Source organism: Microtus pennsylvanicus, chromosome 7 (genome assembly GCF_037038515.1).
Source record: "Microtus pennsylvanicus isolate mMicPen1 chromosome 7, mMicPen1.hap1, whole genome shotgun sequence".
Classification (NCBI taxonomy): Eukaryota; Metazoa; Chordata; class Mammalia; order Rodentia; family Cricetidae; genus Microtus; species Microtus pennsylvanicus.
Window position 1 is genome coordinate 19048710 of NC_134585.1, and position 25653 is coordinate 19074362.

At 37.5% G+C, this 25653-nt stretch overlaps 1 long non-coding RNA gene across 2 annotated transcripts in view; it reads left to right on the forward strand.

Annotated features, from left to right (window-relative positions):
* LOC142853661 (uncharacterized) overlaps positions 1-25653 on the forward strand; it is a 166508-nt gene that overhangs the window by 51134 nt on the left and 89721 nt on the right. For both annotated transcript variants that reach the window (XR_012911233.1, XR_012911232.1), the window contains exon 2: positions 965-1033. This is a non-coding gene — a long non-coding RNA (uncharacterized LOC142853661). The remainder of the gene's footprint in view (positions 1-964; positions 1034-25653) is intronic.

Below are 25653 nucleotides of genomic sequence, written 5' to 3' on the forward strand. Positions count from 1 at the left end.
CATTCCAAAGAAAGCAGAGATAATTGGTCTTTTAATTTTGGGATTTTTCAGAATGTGAAGAAAAAAATAATAAAAATGCATTTTGTTGTCTCAGTTTTAAATCACATATGATCATCAGAAATTATGTTGGAGAAATCCCTAAAATACTATCCATGCCATATTATGATAATTCATAAAGCACTAGGAAGTATTTTAGAGCTTGGATTGAGATTGAGACAGGGTCTATTATGTAGGGTGGATTTGCCAAGACTCATTTTGTAGAGCAGAGATTAGCCCTGAATTTATGGTGATCCTCTTAACTCCATCTACTTTGTGTTAGGATTATAGGTATGTTCCATCATATTATGATCAGAAATATATATATATTTATAAAAATATTATAATTTCTGATCATATAAACATAGTCTTAGCCTCTATCATTTATTAAAAACAAAGCCTCAGCTTTTTATTTTCCCTTGTTTCAAGGTTGTTTTTATTCATTAAAACAGTAACAAAAATAGCCAACCAGTTTCTTTACTGGAGGAAAAATAACAAATGATACACAGATTATTGGTTATTTTTAGAACATTTACAGCAGCTTTACAGATGGCAGTCTGGAGGAAAAATGGATGATGATATAGTTGGAAATACAATAGATGCATTTGAATTCCAAAGAGATCACATTCTGTTTCATTAAAAGCATTTAAAATTGATGGTGCAAGTGCAATAAAAACTCAATTAACTGATACCTGACTTGCCTAGAATTTTAATTTGTTATAATCCTCTCATATTTGATTTGTAGGCGATAATGATAAATGAGAAACCATCTCATACCTCCATCGACTGAATGCTTTCGTCATGCCATTTCCCCCTTTAAACACCTTTTATCAGTCCTCTTGACTTTTAGTCTCTTAGTCCCAATAACTTTATGGTGCTAATTACAAACTATCCTGCTAAACACCAATCTCCTCTATGTTCACTGTAGGTTAAACATCGAAGACGAAATTGTTTTGCAAGATGGGAGACAGGCTTCCTTGACCCCACCTCGATTCTTGTAAGTGTGCACCTTACCCTCAACAATCAACCTTATACTACATTTCTCTCTACTTTCTTCTCAAACCGCAGCGGTCATGTCATCCTGGCTTTGCATTGTTTTAAAATTACTTTTATTTTAAATTGTGGGCGTGTGTGTGTGTGTGTGTGTGTGTGTGTGTGTGTTTGGTATGTGGATGTGTAGGTAGGGGCCAGAGGGCAGTGCTGCTTCTTCTGGAGCTGTGGTTACAGGTGTTGTGAGCTGCCAGACATGGAGTGCTGGGAACCAAAACCTAGTGCTTTGCAAGAGCAGATGGCACTCTTCCTCACTGAGTCCCTTGTCATCGGCATTGTGTGTGTGTTATTTGAAAATTTCTCTTCCCCTCTTTGCTTAGTCACTGTATAGTCACTCTCCTTTCAGGGTGGGAGGAATAAATTGGGTTCACAGATACATTTTACTGATACAGTATATCTTTAGTGATCCCTTCACTGATGTATACACACTCAATATAAGCCAATACTACCCACTCTCCTAACATTTATTTCTCCTTTACAATCCTCTTGCAGTTGCAATTTAGCCAACATTTGGTAATTAACTGATTAATGCAATTCTTGTTTGTAAACTTTAAGAAGGATCCGAATGTATTTTCTTGCAACGGCGTCCTGAGTCTTTACCATGGCAGTTTGTACGCAGGAATGAATTGAATGGAAAAAAAAACATGGGTTTCTTATGTTGAGAATAAATATCTTCAAAAATAAATTAATACTCTTCTTATGAGGTACTTCAAATTTTAGAGATTTTAATGAAATTTGAGCATGTCCTACTTGTAGAGCCAGCATCCATGTGTCAATAAAAAATCATCAGACACTTGACCCACTGACAAGTTAGACACAGTGAGGTAGGCAAGAAATGCAAGGAAAAGTCTATCGTTATAAAATTTATAAGGAGAAAGAGAAATGGATTGCTTTTATGAGGATCGTTGTAGGAAATTGAAGTGAATTGAGTTGTGGGGTAAGTTAGGAAAAATGGCAGTGAGAGAGTGTATGAATGAAGAAAGGACGGGATGACCTGATCCCGAGCTTCTCTACCAGCAGGTGATGGCTCTACATCATAGTTACTCAGGGCTTCTCGAAAGTTTTAAAGGCATGTCTTTACTGCTTCCTTGTGTAGCTCAGTGAACCGCATTGAGTCCACCTTGGGGCTGACTAGGATAAGTAAGGCAAAGTTTCAGTCTACGTCAAAAAATGTTCCCCATGGTTATCAGTAATCACTGGGCAAAGTGAACATAAAGGATGAAGGAATGGTGTGGAGCAAGCTCTTACAGAGAGGAAAGGTGAGCTCTCAAACAGCAGAAATGATGTTTAATCATTAGATTGCCCTCCTGCTTCTACACATCGAAAATGAGGCTCCCATGTAGACTATACATAATAGAAGACAACTAGCTAGCTGCCTAGCTAATGATAGATGGATGGATCAAGGTAGGTATACACATATGTGTATTTCTGCAATTTTGCATATAAATATGCAAATTCGCATGTTTACACACACATATATTTACATTTTTATGCACATGTTACATATTTAAAAGCTGATGTATAAATTTCTGATTGCATATGCATACTGAGAAATAAAATAATACTATCTTGATAACACAAACTTATGTTTCAAAAGGCTTTATGATTTAACCATATATCTAATAATGCAATTTATAATAGAACCACTAGCATAGGTGGATTCAGTCTCTGTTCTTTAGCATTTTGTTTTTGTACTACAAAGGCATAAGGGCTAAGAAAAAAATGACTTTCATATTGCTTTCAATTTCCACATCTTTGTGATTTTTGTAAACTATGTGTTCTCATTCTGAACAATGATAAATATGAAGAAGGATGATCAACAGAATCTTAATTTACTTGTTTAGGAGATTAGTCAGTTCTAGTCAGATAATAAAAATGTACATTAAGAACTTTTAAGAACTATGAAACACCTTTAAAGCCATTCATTTATTAATGAATTAATTATTCATGAATTTATTAATGAATTAACAAATGTGTTCATCTACTCACTCAAGGTGTATTTATGAATTTTAAATATGAGAGCCTATTATAAATTATAATACAAATTTTGTATTTGTTGCTTATGTTTATATTGATTAAAATGCTCTAAATTGCTAGCTGGAATATACTAAATACTTTTTAGTGTTAAGTTCAAAGCAATGATTATCTGTATTCCATAGATGACAACAAAAGATTGTTGAGTAGCTGATTCACCAGCCCTTGAAAAGTGGACATGATTTTAAAAGGGACTACCAGTGAATGTTTTTGAAGTGGCAGTAGAATCTGTTCTAGTACCATTGGTCAGGGGCAGGAAACAAAAGGAAAACCATTAAGGACAAAATATATGGCTTAAATCACATATGAAAGCCACATTTCCCATATCTCATATGCTAAAGTAATGTCCAGTATTATGTGAATGTTTGTGGTGCCAATTGTGGTAAAAGTCCCAATATTTGCATAATATAGATTTCCATATACCTGAGCTACTACATGTACTTACAATCAATGGGGAGTTAACTAATTAGTCTATCTCCATGAAGTTTCTGTTCAATTCACATCGATTAGCATGACAAATCCCACCATGGACAATTTCAAACTATTATTTGAACATTTCATTAACGTTTGTCCTCTGTCCCCTTTATTTATTTTTACAAAATGTAATCGAGTAAAGATTGAGGCTAGCTGAAACTAATGATAGTACTTTCACAAGCTGTCTTGGGATAATTAAGAATAATGAAAGAAGTGATTTGATAGCTGTAATTAGACAACAATGTAAAAACTTGTTATATGTTCAATTAAAGAAACTAAAATGTCAGAAATCAATATAAAGAGGATTATCTCACAGTAAGTTCAAATGATGGAGAGATGGAAAAGTCTTTTACATTTTTTACATGGGTGTCAGAGCAAATCCAGTATTCAAATTTAAAAAGAGGCATCCAGGCATAGGAAGTGATTGCCCAAGCTAGATTTATATGAATTTCTCTGCATAAGAGAAAGCATTTTTCTATTCATTTAACTATTCTCTCAAATATAAGTAATAGGTATCAAATAATTTCTGAAAAATTTTTAAAATATTACTTTTGTCTTTAACTGAAACAATAAGAACATTTGACTCCAAACACTAACATACATTTTATTTTTCAAATAAATGACATTAGGAAAGGTGAAAAGTTTGAGCCAAACATTTATAAAAACTATGTATTTTAATAACTAACAAGGGGCAGAGACATGGTTGTTCACAACTATGCTTCAATCATGCTTACAGTTATATAGGAACTCCTTGCTCACTTTTAATAATTTAAAACGTTAAACATCTGTTGAGGAATTTTTATGTGTGAAGACAGAAAATGGCTTCTTCTTCTTCTTCTTCTTCTTCTTCTTCTTCTTCTTCTTCTTCTTCTTCTTCTTCTTCTTCTTCTTCTTCTTCTCCTTCGTCTTCTTCTATCGTGCAGTTTTCATCCCCTATAAGCTCATGACACATGATATGTCAGAGATGAAGAAGGAGAACAGTATCCCAGTGGAGTCATTGAATTTGGCTCACAGATGATAACTCCATTAAGACAAATTAAATGATTTTTGTATTCTAAGGAAAGAATTTATTTTGGATTTATAGATCCATATCTTTAGTCAGATGCACAGCTGCCCTTTACAGACTACTTACTGAAGGCTAAGAATTTGCATTGCATGGTTCCAGTATCAGTGAAACTGACCAAGCCTTACAGACTATGGTCATGATATTTAGGGTTTTTTCTTATTAACTCTAAGATACAGTAACACCTGCTGAAGAGAAACAGTTGAAAAAGGGATCCCTTCATTATTATTTTTTTGCTGTTGATAGAACCAAGAACACATGTCCATGCAATAACAATAATTTCTTACTTGGACTTGGGAATGTTTGGTGTTAGAGCCTCTGATGGTCTCCATTTATTTATATTTCAACAAAAATAAAAAAATAACTCAATATAACTTTAGAGAATTGATATTAGACCCATGTGAATTATTACTTGGAATTATTTTGAGGAATCTAAAGTGCCATATAGATACTTTAAACCTTTGAAAGTAAAACATTATAACCCTACTCAGTGTGTAAGATATCACTCCTAGACAGTTGCTTTCCTATTAAGAGGTTTGAAGATATCCAGAGAAAATTTCAAGATTGAAAAGCAAGACAAAAGTTCTTCTAATGTGGTTACAAATGAAAAAAGATGGCCGAAGGAGGGTAGAGCAGTTTATGACAATTCACTGTAGACACAGAAATAGAATTAAATATTCAGTATTTAAAGGAATCAGGACATTTATTCCAATACTTATCAAAAATTTTGATGAATAACTTTCATAGGTGATGTGTTGACTGACATATTTAGACACTATGCACCAGGGTTTCAGTAGACAGAACAGGAGAGAGAACTGAAACCCCATATGGTTTGGCTGCTTTATCCCTTGCCACTGTAATTTCAAAAGGTCTGCAATACCTCGACCTGGTGTTTTGTGTGTGTGTCTTTGTGTGTGTGTCTTTGTGTATGTGTCTTTGTGTATTTAATGCTTACAGGAAGTTATTGGCCAAATTAAATTTATGTAGACTTATTTATATAGACAAAATCTAAGTTTATTGAATACTATTATATCAGTGACTATTTTAAGCCTCATAAATATTGAATAAATATATGTATATATTCAATGTGTAATATATATTCAATACTAATGAGGCTAAGACAGGAAGATTGCTCCATGTTCAACGCCATCCTAGATTAAAGATAAAGCCCTTGTCTCAAAACAAATAAACAGAAGGTACTATGAAAGTCTTTTATTATCGTTATATTGTTGGCAGTTTAAGCTTTATTAATATGTAAGGAAATTTAGCACAGTATAGCATCTTAAAACAATTTATTGCTAGTCTTGGTAGCACATCTATATTCCCAGTCAGGAATCAGAAGTGTCAGGAATTCATGGTATCTAGTACATGTAGTAGAGTGGATATCAGACAGGGAAAAAAAAGTGCACACAATAATAATAATTTCTTCTTAAAATTTCATGGTTGGCTGGCACAGTGCCAGGATGCATTTAAGACTGTGTCACTGAAAGTGTTGTAGATAAATAAGTAAACATAACGAGATTTTTCACAAAAGACAGTGGTGATCTACATGGGACACAACTGAGGGTGTCTGTATGAAGGCAGTTTGTGCCACTTCATAACACATCGTGAATTTCAGAGTTCTGTAACACATAATTATAGTGGTATTTTGTTCACGTTTTAAGAAATAAAGGTTGCCTAAAGAGCAGAATGGTAAAGCTACTACGGCACTAGTGGTCAGACAGTGGTGGTGCACACCTTTAATCCAGGATTTGGGAGACAGAGAAAGATGGATCTCTTTGAGTTCAAGGCCACCCTGGGCTACACAAAACCTATGCAGAAACAAATCCAGGTGGCGGTGTCTCAGTACTAGGGAGTCACACATCTTTAATCCCAGCACTAGAGGGAATATAAAATGAGATGAGAGAGAAAGGCTTAGTCTGCTTAGTTTGTGGTTGCCCAGTTTTGGTAGAGGTAGGACTTCTCTACTCTATTGGCTACTTTGCTTTTCTGGTTTTTGGTTGAAACCCAATTTCTCTCTCTGGGCTTTTATTATTTGTCCTACACATGTTTTTTTAACATATTCAAGAGATCAAGAACATCAGCCAGAAGTGATTCAAAGCAAGAAGAACAATCAAAAGTATTTCAAATATGTATTTTAGAGTAGCAATTTATGGCTATGTAGGCTTCAGTCAAATATATAGTATAAGTGAAAGGTACTTAGTTTTGTTTAACAAACAACAAATACTCGTTTGATGATAAATGCGGGACTAGTTAGAGGATAACATGTCACGTCTGATATGAAAACTTTCTCCTGAAATAATTAGGATTCAATTTGGAAAGCAAATTAGCAGCAAAATATAATAAAACAATATAAAATAAATTTGTTAAAAGTACTACGAAGGCTGTTGTTGAAGAGGTCAGGAAGATGAGATCAGAATCATTCTTTACTTTGAAAGATGAGGGTACTTTTTGAAGCAGTAAGAAAGAGACAGCATTGGAAAGAACTGACATTTCTGTGTGACTATTTGGGACCAGTTATTGTGCTAAGTGTCACTTATCAATGATCTGCTTGCTAAAGAAATTCTTGTGAAGCAAATTTATCCATTTTGTAGAAAGAAGAAACTGAAGCAGAATAATTTACTGAAAATCAAGCATCACGAAACTCTTATTTCAACAGGAAAAGGATACAGGCAGCCTGTGGCATGATTTAGTAGTAGAGACATGCAAAATATTACCAATCATACCTCTAAAAAATTGGTGAAACAAAAAAAAACACATATTGGATTTGTTCTTACATTGTCAGGTGCATTGGCATTGTGGGACTTGTTATTTTTGTTAAAAAAAAGCAAAACAAAACAAACAAAAAATACGTTTTGCCTTTCATAGAAAGAAAGTGGAATTATATTTTCCAAATATTAGCCTTTTGCATAAGGAAAACATGCAGAGTTATTTGTAAAGCACACATGAGCTTAATCAATCACAAGTTCACAACTCTAACCTCAGCTAGGAACATTCAATCATAACCAATTTTCCTCTCCCTCTCTCCTTCCTCCTTCTTTCCACCCGCCTCTCTGCATGTATATTTGTGTGCATGTATATGTATGTGGAAGCAAGCGTGTCCATGGAACCATATGCGAAGAAGAGGAAGTTGATGCTGAGAATCCTTCTCAACTAGTTTCTACTTTATTCATTGTGATAAGGTTTCTCAATTGAACTTGGATCTCATTGCTATGACTAGTCTAGGTAGCCATGTTCTTCCAATGATTCTCTGCTTTCTGAGTGGGGGGACCACAGGCAGATGCTTCAGTAAATGTTTGTCTTCCTTCTGTGGTCATCTTACAAGCAATTCTTCTTTACCCATTCCCTGTTGTATACTAAGCCCCTTGAGTCTAGCCAAACTGATGGGTCACTGAATGGTCAAGTAAAGTCTTAAAACTTGCATTGAAATTGCCCTAAGCTTTCCTTTTGGATTTTAAATCTCATTGGAAAGATCTGACAAATAAAAGGAGGAGTTTAGAGAACTCTCCTCTCAAGAATCACATAGATGACAAGTAGTTAGGCTATTCCCTATTCCACAGTTCTTCACATCATGTAGGACAGTGACTTTCAGACTAGATTCGAATTTATAAAATCCCATTTGCTTTGATTTTGACTTCAAACTCTGTATCAGACTTACTCTGCAGTATTTTAATGTACATGGGCAATGCCCACCTGTCCATCACAAATCATGAGGGAATGGGATAGTTGAGGGGGAAGGGAAGGTATGGAAGAGAAATGAAAGAGATATCTTGATAGAGAGAGCCACTATGGGGAGAGGGAGAAACCTTGTGCTAGGGAAATTCCTGATGACCCTAAGACCCCTAGCAGTAGTGGAGAGGGGGCCTGAACTGGCCTTCTCCTGTAATCAGATTGGTGAATACCCCAACTAGCATCATAGAGCCTTCATCGAATAACTGATAGACTCAGATGCAGAGATCCACAACTAATCACCAGGTTGAGCTCCAGGAATCCAAGAGAAGAGAGGGGAGGGGAAATATATGAGCAAGGGAGGTCAGGATCAACATGGAGAAATCTACAGAGACAGCTGAACTAAGCTTGTGGAAAATAATGAACTCAAAACTGATAGCTGTGCAGCCTCCCTGGGACTGAACTAGGCACTCTGTATATGGAGACAGTGGTGAAGCATGAACTATCTGAGGGGCCCCTGGCAGTAGGACCAGGATCTATCCTGGGTGCCTGAGCTAGCTTTTTGGAGCCTATTCTCTATCGTAGAGTGACATGTTCAGCCTTAAGGCAGGGGGAGGGGCTTGACCCTGCCCAACTTAATGTACCAGACTCCCCATCTGGGCCCTTACCTGTTGGGAGGAGTGGATGGGAGGTTGGTTCAGGGGGAGGCAAAGGGGGGTGGCGGGAGGCGAGGAAGGGAAACTGTGGTTGGAATATAAAATGAAATTTAAAAATATAATAAACAAATGACTTTAAAAATATATCACCATCGATGAACTTATAAACTTAAATTAAGAATACATGATCATATAGGCATATCGGTTTCATGTCATTATAAGTAGCTTATCAACCGCACTCCATGTATTCATCTTTGAGGCTGTAACAGAAATAGCACCCCAAACAGAGATATACAGGCACTGTGGCCTGTCACCTGGACCTTACTCAGGAGTCTTATCCAGGAAAACTGTCACAGTAAAAGACTTGGGCCTCTTCCCCTGGGCTCCAGTTCAAGAGCAGTCCACCCCAGCCTCTGTCCATGACACACAGCCCACTTCAAACTGACACTGGAAACCACCTGTCTCTAGGATCTGATTTTGATAAGTCTGTGTATGGGGTTCATAAAGTTTCTTATCTGGTCACCCACAGACTTAGGTATTCCCTTAGAGCTCAGTTCTCTCTTCAGTGAAGCACCTTTGAACACTACAAGTATTTAACCCTTTAGCCATTCTCTAACCACTGGCATTATATACACTGAAAATTCCATACTGTTCAAGACAGAAATAAGAGAAATTGTTGTTGTGAGTTAACCGTAGCCTGTAGATGAAATCCAACAATATTAAAAGGATTTGTGTGTGTTCACCTTTAGGTATTCTAATTTTGTGGAAAGACACAAATGTGCCTGTCTTTCTGACATAGCATGGTCATAGCAATGACCTGAATGTGTTGTGTTGCCCTAATAGAAACTCTTATCCTCCTGTAAAGGCAGGGCTGAGATTACATCATCATCATCATAATAATAATAGTCAGATGCTATACCAATGGATGGTAATTTGTAATGCAACTTTATTCCTGGTATAGTGAGGACATTGGATGGGGGAGAAACAACTTTTGAAAACTGTAATACTGTACAGAGATATTCTGATGAGCTGCAGATATGAAATGAATTCCCTAAATCCTGATGAATCACCTACTGAGAGACACCAGCTTTTGCCTCAGCTAATGGGATTAAGTGAATGAACTAAGGAAATGATAGTAGCTTCCCAGAGGTGACTGTGATGTGATAAAAAAGCTTTGAGAGTCACCTCCACATTGCATGTTTTATTCTAGATTTATAACTATATGCAAGTCCTAGCACTGCTACCTAAAGCTATACATGTGGCAGAAGATGGGATAGAGATATGGCTCTATTGGCAAAGTGTTTGTCATGCAAGTGTGAGGGTGTGAGTGCAGAACTCCATGAGTTCAAATTCCCAAAACCCGCATAAAACTAGAGATGGAATTTCACCCTATGCTTTTATGGGGAGATGGAGATGGGAGACAATGACAAGAGAATTCCTGAAAGCTCCCACTGGCCAGCTAACTTGTGATACACAAAGAAGGATGACAAGAGAAGCAGTCACAAAACAGATGGCGAAGACAGAAATCTGACACTGTCTTCTCACCTCCGCATCACCATGACATGCATGCATCTGTGTGCATATGCACACACATATACATACACAAATAAAAATTATGTAAGGGTGAATTGAGAGTATTGTGAACAATATGAAGTAGATTCTAGTCACAAAGGAATTGACATGTGTTTTCCATTGTATGCATAGTCAGAGCTGGAGGACATCTGGGGAAAAACTATTGGGAACATGGGACAGTTGTAGAAGGAGAATGAAGCTGAGACAGAATGAATTCACACTTGATCCCTTAAGAAGACTATACACTAAGAGCTGCAGTCGGGGTGCCAGAATCTGCCGTTGGATTATCTGGTTAGCTGACTAAGACATATACTAACAGATGACCCAAAGTAAATGAGTTAAAAACACCAGATTTACATTGGTTTTCTGTAGAAAAGCTCATGAACTTTGGGGAAAAGGAATTGCTGAAGTAGATATGTCATAGGAGATTTTTTTCGCCCAATTTGGAGAGGCCCAAGATGCTTTCATCCAGGCTATAAGAAATAATTTTGCTCCAACATTCTTGAACAGATGTGTGATTTAATTTGTCTCCAGGTCAGAATGTACAGTTTAAATGACAGACTCTGAATTAGCAAATATAATGTAATTAGATCTCAGTTTGACAGAAGTTAATTGGCAGCACTCAACCTCCAAAAGCCAAGTGAGCCATGGCACTGAACTGTACAGGTATCAAAGTAGACATTAGGAAAGCCTGATTCAAGAGAATTTGTGGATTTGCAGGATTAATTATTATTTATCTAGTAAAGAAGTATGATGGATGGTTGATGGACTCCTGAGTGTTATTATGGTTTTTGAGGGTTTTTTTTTTATTAGTTTGGGTGCTTTTTTCTTTTTTAAGAACACAAAATTGGGAGGTGGGGAAGTAGGGATGATCTGAGAGGACTTGGGGAAGGCAAAGAATATGATCTAAATATATTGTATGAAAAAATTTTAAAAATAATAGTAAAAAAATTCTAACACACAAAAAAAGAAGTATGATGGATATTCTAGACTACATCTGGAATTAACTAAAACCCAAATGAATGGGCCCATCTGTGAGGGATTTTTTTATTAATTAAATCTGGATCTTTAACTTCAGAAGGTAAACCTTTAATTCAAATCTTTTGAGATGGGAAACCCAGCTCTAATCTGGATCACACCTTCTGGTGGCAGCCTGTAAAAAAAAAAAAAAAGGACACAAAAAAAGGAAGCCTCTATCTTTGCCTGCTTCCTTTGCCTTCTGTAGCATGTCCATTCCTTCACCATTGTTAGGGCCTAATTCTTCAGCATGTACTGGAGACCAAAGGAGACATCCAGTTTCATGGGGTAAGCAACTATGGGATTCTTGGACTTTCTGTTTATAGGCAGTCATTGTTGGATTATCTGGACCACAGCCTGTAAATCATTCTAATAAATCTAATATCTATATATCTAAATATTTATATCTGTGTCTATCTATTTATATATGAATATTCTTGATTACATCTGGAATTAACTAAATGTATATATTTAGAGACAGACAGAGAGAGGGGGTCATTCTATAATTTCTGTTTCTCTAGAGAACCCAGACAAGTAGATACGAAGAATGTCTATAAGCACAAAAGTCTTATGTAATGCTAACCCAAACCATCAAAACAAAACAAAGATAACAATAACAAGAAGAATGAGAGCTACAGCCTTCACCTGTTTTCATACCTGCACATAATGGAGCCAGTTTAGAGACATAGAACTACTTGAATGAAAAGTAAGACAGGCTCAACAGGAGGACAGTTTCAGAACCTCACAAAATATAATATTGTTTCTCTGCCTTCTGCAAAGGAACCTATGGACTTTTAAAAGAGAAAATGTACACAGGGAAAAAGGAAATAATAAAGGTATTTTTGAGAACTTCTCAACAGTGACTCTGAGCTGCTGTTATTAACTACAGGAGACTCACTGTTTCACTATGGCTGGCCAGCCTAAGTAAGGACTAAGCATAGTCAGGTGGTCAGTAGATAGTGAGGTCATTGCATCTGGTGCCACAGCAGGTCCTTAGACACATTCTATGATTACTCCTCCAAGTAATAATTGTTTAATTACAGCGGATCAACTCAAAGCTAGCAGAATTTCATCTAGTTCCATGATATGTGGGAGGAGTGGCTTCGTAGTAGGAAAAGGATGAATGGAAGCCTTAGGCAGTACCATTTCCAGGAAAACAGTAAGTCAAAAATGATTCCACATACCTTGAGTATACTCAGAGATTATTCATGTTATTATAAGAGCCACAAAAGTCCCTGATGTGGTGATTACCATTGTATCCCCATTCAGCATGCTCTATGCAGAGAACAGATTTACAGTTGATGGTATAAACCTAAACGTAAGCAGACAATGACGGTAATGGAGCTGCAATTCCATATTGGGTTGCAATATTTGAGCACATTATCATAATCCCTGTGATGAGGTTTAGGTATTGAACAGCACACACTTTTCTCACGGCGTGTCTGCAAGTCTTTGTTTTTCTACTGGCATAGGCTTAGACATACCTTCACTCACCTGCTCCGGAGATATCATTTTCTAACCTGAAGTCAAAAGTTCTTCTTTTGCATGAACATGATTACCTTTCCTTTCTGTGAGAGATTCTTTGCCTCCCTGTTGATGATATTATACTATATTATATGTCAGATGTTGTAAGCGAGGAGTATGAAAATTCTGGGCAAGTTAAAGGGTGATGAATCTTACTAGAATTCAGGACCCTCTAATGCAGAAAATTATTGGACTTGTCAAGATGTACCAGAGTGGGAGGGAGGGGGCTTAAGTTTTGCAGCAGGTCTCTTCTACAGAGGAAAACAGGAGCCATGGTATGTGTTGGGCTCATTTAGAACTGGGAAGGAAAATATTCTTCATTAGGTGTGTTACTCCAGCTTACTTCTTGAGTGACTTCAAAAGCCACTGATTTTGAATGGCATGAGGAGGATCCTCTCTGCAACAGCTCTAGACAGCTACACAAGGACTCGGCCACTCACCTACACAATCCTACTGACATGACGCGTGTCTTTAAAGGCAGGAAAGTCGGTTGGAGCCTTGGCCAGGTCTTCTGCTGGGTAGCAGTGCAGGCTCTCAGGTTTCCATGGTTTATTAGTTATTGCTGCTGTGGCTATGAGCAATATCCAACAAGGAGAATCCTATGAGAGGAAGTGCTTGCTTGGCCCCTGCTTGAGGGTACAGTTTATCATGGTGGGAAAGGTGAGCACACAGGAATTCCAGCAAGCTGGTCACATTGTACTTGAAGCCAGAAGCAGAGTGCTTTGGATGCCAGTGCTCACCATGCTTCCCTGCACCGTTCCCTCTTTTATACAGTCTGGGCAGCCAGTCCGTGTTTAGGGTCAGTATTCCTTCCTCAGTGAAATTTCTCTGGGCATGACAAAATATGAGTTTCTTTGATAACGTTAAATCTACTTAAGTTGTCAGAAATGATCAATCATCATAACAGCTGTGCCCTGCGCCCTCCGCAGGTAACTACTCTCCTTTTATGAAGCATCTTTTGACTGGATATTGAGTCTTCATAGATTGAATGCTTAGATACAGCTCATGATGTGACCATGTACTCTGACCTGTCCGTTAATAGCTCAGTATGACCCATTATGGTTCCTGTTTACATAGGAGCCATCCTGGCTTCATTTCATTTCTCCTCAGAGTATTTTCTGGAAACAAAAACGCAGCCATCTTAGGAAGTACACTTTTGCTTTCCTAGTCTAAGCATTTTCTGCTAACTCCTTCAATCAGTTCTCATGGGTAAAGGCTTACCAGTCTACCCTGCAGACTTCAGAATGGTCAAGTTCCCTTGATTGTTAGAGTTTCTTAAGCTCCTCTCTCTCGCGCTCTCTCTCTGTCTCTCTCATATTTCTCTCTGTATGTCTTTCTCAATTTACACACATTTTTGTATATATACATGAAATACAAACATATAACTCTATGCAGATATCATTTATCCAAGTCTTTGGACATACATGTGTGTGTATATACACTAATGCTGATATATAAACATATATCTTATTGGTTCTGTTTCTCTAAATGATCCTAATCCAGTAATATATGGAGTTTTATTCTAATTTAGCAACTGAACAGGAAATATACAGGGGAGTTACTGGAGGAAGTTCCAGGACAGGACTTTGACTGTACACTGGGTTGTAATTCTTGCCCAGCCTATGATAAAGTTACTCATAATATTGGAGCCCCACTCACCAATTCCAAAGAATACATCTTTCAATCTGAAGTGCAAGAAATTCTCAAAGGTGATTTTTTTTTCACAAACTGTAAATAAATATGGAAGCTTAAAAGCTGATATGACTCACTGGAATTTTATCCTGATGGATTGCTCCAGGAAGTACAGGGTGAGAGAACTTGATTGCCCATTACTGAAGAGAAGGTGTCAGTGTATTCAGGTGCTTCTTGCCAAATGTTAGCCTAATTAGGCCTAAGAAGGCCCATTTCTCTGCATGCCTAGATTCCCTCTGTATGGAAAGGTAGAGCTATTGCACCACGAGACTTTGTTATTGCGCTGGCAAGAGTCCTTTATAGGAGTAGTGGGGAGACACCTGCCTAAGAGAAAACCAAAGTTGTATGCCTTCAGCGGCACTACCACCTGAATATTAGAGAGTATAATTTGGTTTCTGGAGGAGGAATCTATGTGCTTGCCAAGAGCCTGAGCCTTTGATAAAAAAGCCAAGACCAATATCCCTATCGGAGCTTAGAGTTTTGTGCAGAACGATTCTGTACTGGATGTGGTAGAGAGAGACTGATCATTCAAAAAGGTATCAGCGGTGAGTAGATGTTTTCCATTCAAGCAAACTTTCTGGTACTAATCCCCATATACTTTAAAAATCTATCAATCCAAACAACAATGACTATTAGAAAGCAGGAGCACATGAGATGTGAATCCACCTTGGAAAATACCCTAGTCAGAAACCTCTTTCTCCTCTACTGCTGTTCTCAAATTACATTTGGACCAGTTTGAGCTGGAGACTTCTTTTCTTTTTATTTGGTTTTTCAAAACAGGATTTCTCTGTAGCTTTTGGAGACTGTCCTGGAACTCATTTTGTAGACCAGGCTGGCCTCGCACTCATGGAGATCTGCCTATCTCTGCCTCCCAAGTGCTGGGATTAAAGGCATGCACCACCATGGCCCGGCCTCAAACGGAAGACTTTTAAAGAGCATTTCCTGTCTCTTTTAGTAAAACACCGTGGTGCTTCTGAGCAACCTCCAGTTCAGAGATCATCATCAATGGGGATCCTAGAGTATGTGTTTGCTTGCAAAGCTATACCACAAGGATTATCTGTGTCAGTCTCTTCTTAGTGTTTTTAAACAATGTTAACCATTTTACAAAGTAAAATATTAAACACCTACATTTTATTATGTGTATATTCCTATCACCCGAGATGTAACCCTCTTTATATTACATATTATTGGTTATCTTATTGGAATAACATAAATAAACTTTCAAATTTCCTCAAGGCAAACCAAGGAAGAAAACTTCTCAACTCATCCTCTGTTTCATAAGTCTTTTTCTCTATAATTTGTAGCGTGTCCCTTTATATTTTTAAAGCAAAAACAGTTCTGTTAAATCATCTTTTATAGATTACATGTGTATTTGCCATTGTATACAGCCTGTAATAGAGAAAAAGAAATGGTACTTGAATTTTTCCGTAACAACTATCTTTTATCTACATTTACTATATTCACTTCAACCCTAATATGTTTCCTGTTTCATCATATCCAGGGAGCATTGATTTACTTACTTCTCAGTGCCATATAACTTTTAAAGTAATATCAGAAGATGAGGCTTTTGTTATTCCATTCATAATATAAAAACCATTTCTGCTTCAGCCACGATTTTTAAGATGTAGGAAGTTGCAGCGTGCTTTTAAACAAGCTCAGCTAGTAAAGGTGCTCACAACTACCGGTGACCAAAGTTCAGTCTCAGAACTGATGTGGTAGAAGGAAAGAACCGTTTTCTGAAAGTTGTCCTTTGGTCCACATATGCAATATGACTTGAGATTGCCAATATACATACACACGTATATAATTCAATCAATGAATGTAAAAATATAATTTTAACTCATACTTTTACACACGTTATACATATACACATGTTTACAAATATATACAAATCAATCAATAATCTAAAATATAACTAATTCATGCATATATATACATATGTATGTATATATACCATATATGATATATATTGAGTTTTATTTGCTATTGCCGTACCTGGAGTTTGAAATCAAATCACATAACAAAGGTCATCACTTTTCATAATAAATATTGCTTTACCCCCAAACCCTTCTCCATCTCTCTAGTTCCTTCTGAATTGACCTGATGGTATTTTATCTCACCCTTTTAGTATGGTTTCATGGCCATTTATCACTGTTTTCTTTGTGCTCAATGTCAGTGAAAAATCTTCAGATGTTGTGGCAAATAATGAATCATGAGCAAGAGTTCAGCATTTATTTCAAAACCATGACAGCATACTGCCTGGAGACAGTGTTATTTCCGGCTGTACTTCCAGACACTGAGCTGAATAAAATGCTACTGGCTATGAAGTATGGCCAGGAGATTCAACTGTGGGCAGAGAGTATTCTAATCAGAGTGTGAATTACTACTTCAGGATCAGAAAACCAAGGTGCCCCAGGTCTCTCTGGTGGAAGCCTGATTCTGCTATAGTCTAAGCTTGTTTCCTGCACACTGTCTTATGGTTTTCTCTGAACCTCCAAGACTTGCTTTGGCTGTTTATTTCTCATCTGCTACATAAATCTTTAGATTTTTCCCTCCTTACCTGAACTTGCTTGCTAAGAAGTTAGGTGTCAGCTTTATCCCTTCAGTCATTCTTAAAAGTAAGCACAGCCCATTTCATCTTATAATTGTGTGATATCTTATGAACTATTAACAGAAGTTAGAGTTAAATCTAAAAGTGTGAAAAGTCTTTGCAACTGAAAATACACTTGCCCAAATGTTCATATAGCTCCAATTGACTCTGTATACCCTCAGTACCCATGGCAAATCTTAATGCAGTGGTTCTCACCCTTCCCAATGCTGTGACCCTTTAATATAGTTCCTTATGTTGTGCTTACCCCTGTCCCAACCACAAAACTATTGTTGCTACTTCATGACTATAATTGTACTACTGTTATGAATGGTATTGTAACTATTTTTGGAGATAGAGGTTTGCCAGAGGGCTTATTAGCTATAGACTGAGAACCATTGTCTAAAAGTGTCTATGGATGTAGTATTCATGATGTGGGTTTAATCTCCCATCTCTGAGTCATATCATCCATAGGTCCTCTTGTAATATCCTTAGAAAGAAAGAAAAATGGTATCTGAGATATTTTCTGTATTCTAGGACACTTTACTTCATTCTAGGACCTCCTGCTTGCTATTATATCTGACTAATCTCTGTTTATTCTTTTGTTTCTAGTACTTCTTACTACCAAGAGACTGTGCCAATGTGAGGAGTTCCTCTCTCTGTTCCTGTCTCTGTCTCTGTCTCTCTCTTTCTCTCTCTCTGACATTCCATGTTTTTTGCTGACCCTGATCCATAACATGCAGCTTCCTTCTGGTATACTCTTGATAGTTCCAGAATCATAAGGCTGAAAATGGAGAAGACTTGCAGCATATTCCAATAGAGAGTTTGTCTCTTTGGAATAAGAATTATTTTAAGCCGAAAAATACTGACACAAAGCAAAAAATGTTCTAAGGCTATCTCTCTGGCATTCTACTAGTCTAAATAGAACATGCCCTCTGTATATACATTCTTATTATAAAGGGAATATTTTAGTCATGTCCTATTACTGTAACTAAATACCCAAAATAATATGAAGAGAAAAGATGTATTTTGCCTCGTGGTTCTCATGGTACACTATCTGTAATGCAGTGGCTCCAGTGTTATTGGACAGATGCAGGACAGTCCTGTGAGTTCACTGCCCACCCGAATGAATTGAAATGGTGAGCTTCAGATTCAGTGTGAGACTTTGTCTTAAAGAAATAAGATAAGGGACAACAAAGAAAGATATCCAATGTACTATGGTCTCGGCTCTTACATATGTATGCATACACATGCCACACACACAAATATTAAATAAATGAATAGATAAATACTCACTGTGGTGGCACGCACCTACAATCCAAGGACTTATGAGTCTGAGGCTGGAGGATCACCAGTAGGAGGACATCACAGTTTCTAAGTAAATCATGGCAACATAATGAGAGTTGTCTCAAAAAGCTGATATCATCATCACCACCATCATCATCTTCTTCCTTACCTTCTTTTAGGAATGCGATATCATTTTGTTACTTTTCTCCATGATGGGGAAGCTCAGCCAATCACATCTGGCTTGGGTGTGCATCTACAGCTGATATTCATTGCATTGTATATGGACAGAATTCATAGGAAAGTGCTTGGGATTTGTTACATGGATTCTCCTCCTCTGACCAAGTACTTTTGCTATTAGTACTGTATGAGAACAATTTTTTTCTATGTTTCTTTCTATAACTATGCAAACACATATGATTATAGTCCTGTCTGCTCATTTAATTTCCTTCTTTATCAGGTTGGATCTTGGTCTCAGCAAACTCACCCTAATTTTCCCAGTGTTTGTCTTTGTCTTCTAACATATAGTAGAAAATACATAAGTTAAAAGGAAAAAAATAAGTGAATTAATTTCTATTCTGATTCAGATTAACATATAAATTGGCATAGTTCTAGGCTTCTTTTTTTATAAATCAACCATTGGTTATTATCATATTTTAGTAAACCTGTACTTCTTTAAAAAGCTAAACTTTTTAGAAAAAATGTGTTGGAGAAGCTAGCAAAGAAATCTTTGGAAAGATAAATATACTCAATAAAGTGTGATAATTTTGCCAAGCAAAATATTTATTCGCCAGTGTAAGCATTTCTATTTAATGTGGTTAGAACTGGTTTAGGCATGCTTTAAGAAGTTTCTGCCCTAGGGACTGATGTGACTTCTAGATCTCATGACCTTTCCAGATCTGGTAAAGGTCAAATTAGAGTTCCCCTGCAGTGGAGTCTTGGCTCAACTCTTCCCAAAACCTCATCTCTGATTTTAGATATAGGTAGAATGCTCTGGTTGTTTCTTTTTTTTCTTTTTTCGTTTTGGCCTTTTATTCTTTTTCTCTTGTAACTCATTTATTACCTCTATTAGATGTTCTCAGAAAGCTCCCAGTATTTTTAATTAATCCCTAAGTAAATGTTACATGGGTTTGCCTGCTTCATACAAAGAGGTTTAAATTCATTTCTTGATGCAACACTCACCTTCAGATTTACTCTGAACACAATTGACTACAGGAAGAAAATGTCTTGGTTCAGGAAGTTGCTGCATCCATTCATCATTCATGTTTCCTAGTGTGTATATTGGCCGACCATTGGAAATGTTCTTAAAAACCAATAAATCTCTGTATACCATGCTTTCATGCAGAATAATATTCCAGAGAACTGGAAGGGCATATTAAGTTGTAAATGCTTATAATATGTAGTATGTCAGGACCGGCACAGCATGGGGTTGAAAAATTGCCTTGAGTAGGGAGGGAGGGAAATAGCAGAAAGCAGAGGGCAGGTGGGTTGTGCTCATTTTGACGGAGTATCCCAATCAACCCCAAGAACCTAGAATCCCCATGCATTTGTTGGGTACAACACAGAGGGAGACATTAGCTGCTTTTTGGTAGGAAGTGTCTGCATTCAAGAAGTCTCAGGCAGTAACCTAGAGGTGGAGAGCTCAAGTTGCTAGTTGTACACACTGGTCAATTGCTCATAAACTCATACTTGGACCGGAAAAAGGCTTTGCCTCTTGGAACCTGACTCAGGGGAAAGGCTTTGCCAATTTCCCATGGGCTGGATGCCTTGGTTCCTGACATGGTTGGGCCATATCAAACAATGCACTCAGGGCTTCGTTGACTCCCAACAGCATTCTAGATAAACCCAAATCATGATCTTATATTGTATTTGTCTCCTTTTGATGTTTCCAAGACACCATTTCGAAATCAGTTTTTAGCCAAAATCAATATCGTCTATATGTATGTTGGCATGAAAAAGGCATGTGCTATTTAGAACAAATTACTGTGACTTCTAGTGCCTATTTTTCTTTTGACAGAGTAAATATTTGTTAAAGAATACAATATAAAAATGTAAAATACTGACTTATGTAATATGAGCAAGTATAGATAAAGCCAGTGCAACCTCTATATACTGTAATATATAGTCACATTGCTCTGATCAAATAACAATGTGCAAAGAGTGTTACATGAAGGTTGTTTTCCATGAGTTGAGATATAGCACTACATATAATATATACTCTTGTCCTAAAAACAACACTCATTAATCATTTAATTAATTCACTCTACTATGGAGACAAAGGTATAGAATGCCGAACATCGAACAATTTCCCAAAGACACACAGTTGAACCAAAAATCTTTCTTAGTTTGGCTCAGAAAAATGGTAGGAGAGGAACAAGATGGCCAGACAGCATTATGTCTGTCCAGGCTCTATAGGTAGCTGACTTCTTACTCAATCATATCAGGTTGTATATTTAAAAATTTAGTTCACTGATTCTCCATGACTTGGGTTCCTCTTAAATAATATAGGTGCAGTGTTCAATTTTTCTTTGTCAACAATGGTAAAATTAGGAGTTAAATAAGATGTAGCTCACAGATCCTGTTCCCACTATGCTAGCTGTGATTACGATTATCACTGTTATCATTCTTATAGTTTTCCTTTAAGTTTGCCATTGGCTCATTGATACTAATTGCTCCTCAGATACCAGGTATTTTGCTAAGAAGTCTTAGTGTTGGGTACCATGTAACAGGCATGCCCCAGCTTGTCTTTACTCCGAAGATATATGAAACTACATGGGTACTTTGAAAAATAAGCCAACACAACTGAATTTTGAAGAAAAGATGAAGTATGAGAAGCACTTGCTGTAGGCTTTTTAAAAATTAATTCATTTATTTTACATTCCAGCCACCGTTCCCCCCTGCTCTCCCCCTAGTCTCCTGTGTTCCCCAGCCACACCTCCTCCCCCACATCTATTCAGAAAAGGGCAGGTCTCCATGGATTATCAACACAACTTGCATATACAGCTGCAGTAAGACCAAGAACTTCCCCCTGCATTAAGGCTGGGCAAGGTGACTCAGTTTGAGGAATAGGGTCCCAAAGCCTAGTTAATGAATCAAAGACAGCCCTTGCTCCTTCTGTTAGGAATCCCACAGGAAGACCAAGCTACACAACCATCACATATATGTGAAGTGCCTGGGTTAGTTCCTTGTAGGCTCCCTGATTGTCAGTTCAGTCTCTGTGAGCCCCTGTGAGCACAGGTTCATTGATCTGTTAAGTTTTCTTGTGGTGCCCTTAACACTGGATGCTTCTTAATGGTCAAGGTTTGGAGTCCTCAGTCCGTGATGCTATTCAGCTGTGGTAGGAACTTAAGAGCTGCCACCCCACTGGAGGATTGTACCTTTTAGGAGATTTCTGGTACTGCTCTCCCCAACTGCCCCCTACACTTTTAGATCGCCATCTTTCTCTTGTCATAACCTGCCTCAGCTCATTATAGACCCACAAGCAATGGAGTCTAAATAGATCTTTCTTCTTTATGAATTGTTGTATCTCATCTGCCTGTTACAATAACAGAGAGGCAACCGCCACAGAGCATACAGAGAGGGTAGATATTATTTTTCTTCTTTCAGCTTTTTCCAAAAACGTGTGCCTAGTTATGTATATAAGCAATAATGGTGGCATTGGGGTCCAAGACCTTTGAGAAACCTTTAACTTCTGGACAGACACCAGGCAACAGGGCCTTTTCTGGACAGAGTGGATATGTAATTAATTTCCTTAGGCAAAGAGCCTAATCCGTTACACCTGTACCTTTCTGTTCCCTTTTCATCATACTTAAATAAAAGGCAAAAAAAAAAAAGGGCACAAGTCACAGAGTTCACTCTAATAATGGCAGAACTGACTACATCTTTAAAGCAAACCTCTTCTTTGAGGCTGAGGAATCTGGAAGAAAAGTGACTGCTAGAATATAAAGAGTGGGGTCAGGGTAAAGGGTGGAGTTGAGCAGGAAAGAAGCAAGTACCCCTCATGCAAACAATCACAAGTCTTGCTGTCAAGCATTCGTGAGGAAGACTCAAAGCTTCATACCAGAGAGCTACGAGAGCTGAAGTGAGATTTTCAGGCATCTGAGAGGATGTGCGCGTCACTTTGTGTTAGCCCAAAGCAACACTGCCTGACAAGGGTTTAAATAGCTAAGTAGGATGGGAATTACTGTTCCCAAAATGGTGGGGGTAAAGCTCTGCTAACATGTTCTAATGGATCTTAGTACAGTACCTGGTGGAAGCTGAGCATTTCTCACAGGATCCTAAACAGCACAATTATCAAAGACACCAGGGGAAACTGAATAGTACTCCTTGTGGAAGGAGGAAAAATTATGATTAATTCTCTAGAAGAAAGGCATTGGTGTCACACATCTTTGATCCCAGCACTGAGAAGATGGAGGCAGGCCAGTCTCTGTAAGTTCAAGGCCAGGCTAGTCCACAGAGGAAGTGACAGTTTGGTCAGGACTGTTGTATAGAGAAATTCTGTCTTCAAAAAAAAAAAAAAAGACCAACCAAAATATAAAACAAGGAAAAGAAAGCTGATCAATGGATAAGAATTCTACATGACAGACATTTTGGGAGTTCAGACAAAGGAACCACAGATGCTTGCACTGCTGTGTTTGATGGGAACAAACCCAGAGCCAAACAAAAACTGCTTACAGCAAGTAAGCACTGGGAAGCCGGAACTGGGAAAGCTAAAGCATCATAGTAGAAAAACCTGCTGTTGGGTCTATGTACTAGAATAGAGAGAGCAGAGAAAAGAACAACAGGCTCTGGAAGGGCTTACCAACATCATTCATCCAAAAGAAAATGGAAAAGGGGAATAGAAAAAAATATAATTATGTTATTTGATATACAAAGAGGATAAGAAAGAGATTATCTTAGAATACTAGGGAAAGTGTCTGAAAATGCCACAGTATGTTGGGAGAGGGTACATTTATAGATTCAGCATCAGCAAGCCTGAGTCAGATAGTTTTTACATCCCAATCAAAGTTTTCCCTGCCTTCCTTCATCCCAGTTCCTTCCCCACTGCCACTTCCCCACTCCCTGCCCCACTCCTGGCCCCTCCTGCCCCATCTACTCCTTTTTGACAGTTCCTCTTAGATACAAACAGTCCTCCCATGGATATCGGCCAGCCATGGTATATCAAGTTGCAGAGAGACTAGGCACTTCCTCTTCTATTATGGCTGAATGAGGCCATCCGGTAGGAGAAAAGGGTCCCAAAAGCAGGCAACACAGTCAGAAATAGTCCCTGTTCTCACTGTTAGGAGACTTGCACGTTTTAATCCATCCACTCAAAACATAGTTTGCATTTTTTTAGTTTAGTCACCTTTATTAGCATTTATTAATTGAATAAATGAATGGATGGGTTTTGTTATGGCATTTATATGCATTATATTCTGATCATCTTCAGTCCTCTATTATCATATACTGTTCCCCACTCCTACTGTTCACCTTCCTCTACAGTTAACTTGAAATCTGCTAGAGAGAACAGTCATGCCTTTTGAATCTGTGAATAAATATTGCATGGTTAATGCTACAAGGACTAGAAGGCTCTGGGTCCACCATGTTATAATATGTAGACTAAAAGAGAACAAATCAACAAACAAGAACCTTCATCCAGAATTCCGTTACTGAAAAATGTCCATTGAGAATTAAGGTTGGGTAAAGGCATTGTCAAGTGATGGAAAACTAAGGGTGTGATTTATCACCGACTTTTCTTCAGGGGAAATGCTTGTTGCAGAATTTCAGACTGAAAAGAGATATTCTGGAGGGATACCCAAACCTTGAACAATAAAGGACTATCAACAAAAAAACTCAGTCCTGGTTGGGCATAAATTGATTTACTTATCTTCTTAATTAAAGTAAGTAGAGTGACCATATCAGTTGGTGAACTTTATCTGCAAATTATGTGACAATAAATATGCTTTGGATTGTGGAACAAGTGGTCTCAGCTGCACATGCTTAGTTTTGCCATCACAAGGTTTATGCAGCTCCGAAGAATGTGTAATGAAAAGAGTGTCCATGGGTTGTCCAGAGGTTGCTGATTTAGAAACACTGATGGTAGCTTGACAATCCTGGGTCTAACTATAGCATCTAAAAGACAGACATTATATTCAGTATCATTTGAATACTAAATTATATTCTGTATAAAAAGCACAATCAATAAAAAGATGGTTATTTATAAATAATAATCAACAGAGAAGGCATGACTCATTAACATCAGGGAAAGTAGACTTCAAACAAGAAATACTTTTAAAGATAAATACATCAGAATAGCAAAAATATCAAGTTATTAAATAAATATGAGATGCTTTGTGGACTTCAAAAGAAAATTTCAAATGCAAGAAGCAGCAAATACAAGAATTTGCTGAAAGAAAATAGATACATTTACAGCCATTATTGAAGACCAAAATTTTCTTCTCAGTACTAAGTAAACAGAAGATCATTTGTGCTAAAGAAAGCCAAACACATCCTCAAAAACTTGATCTGTAATTGATGTATTATCCTACGAACAATATAAGGACATACACAAATTATTTTACCAAAATGAAAACTAAAAGGAATAATTATCATATTAGATACAGAAAAAAATGAAAGGGCAGATTTATTTCTTTAAATATATCTGTAAAATCATTCAGCTAGACTAGCCATTAAAATAGCTAAAAAATAGAATTATGAATACAGCAATATAGTGAGAGGGTTTAAGACTAAAGGATGCATTTGATCTCTAATATGAGCTGAACTACAGTCTTGAATGGCCTCGAACTTAATGGCTCACTATCTGGAGAAAAGTACACGATTGGAAGGGGAGATGAGAAGGGAATGGAGGGGGATAATGTGAGGGAACAGGATTTTGAGGAAGCAGAAAGGACAGTGAGGGAGAGAAAGGAAAGAACTGTTGGGAGAAGTGAACCCCAAGATCCTGGAATTTCTTGTAAACAACTTGTTTTCCCCTGATCTAAGTGCCTACAGCTGCT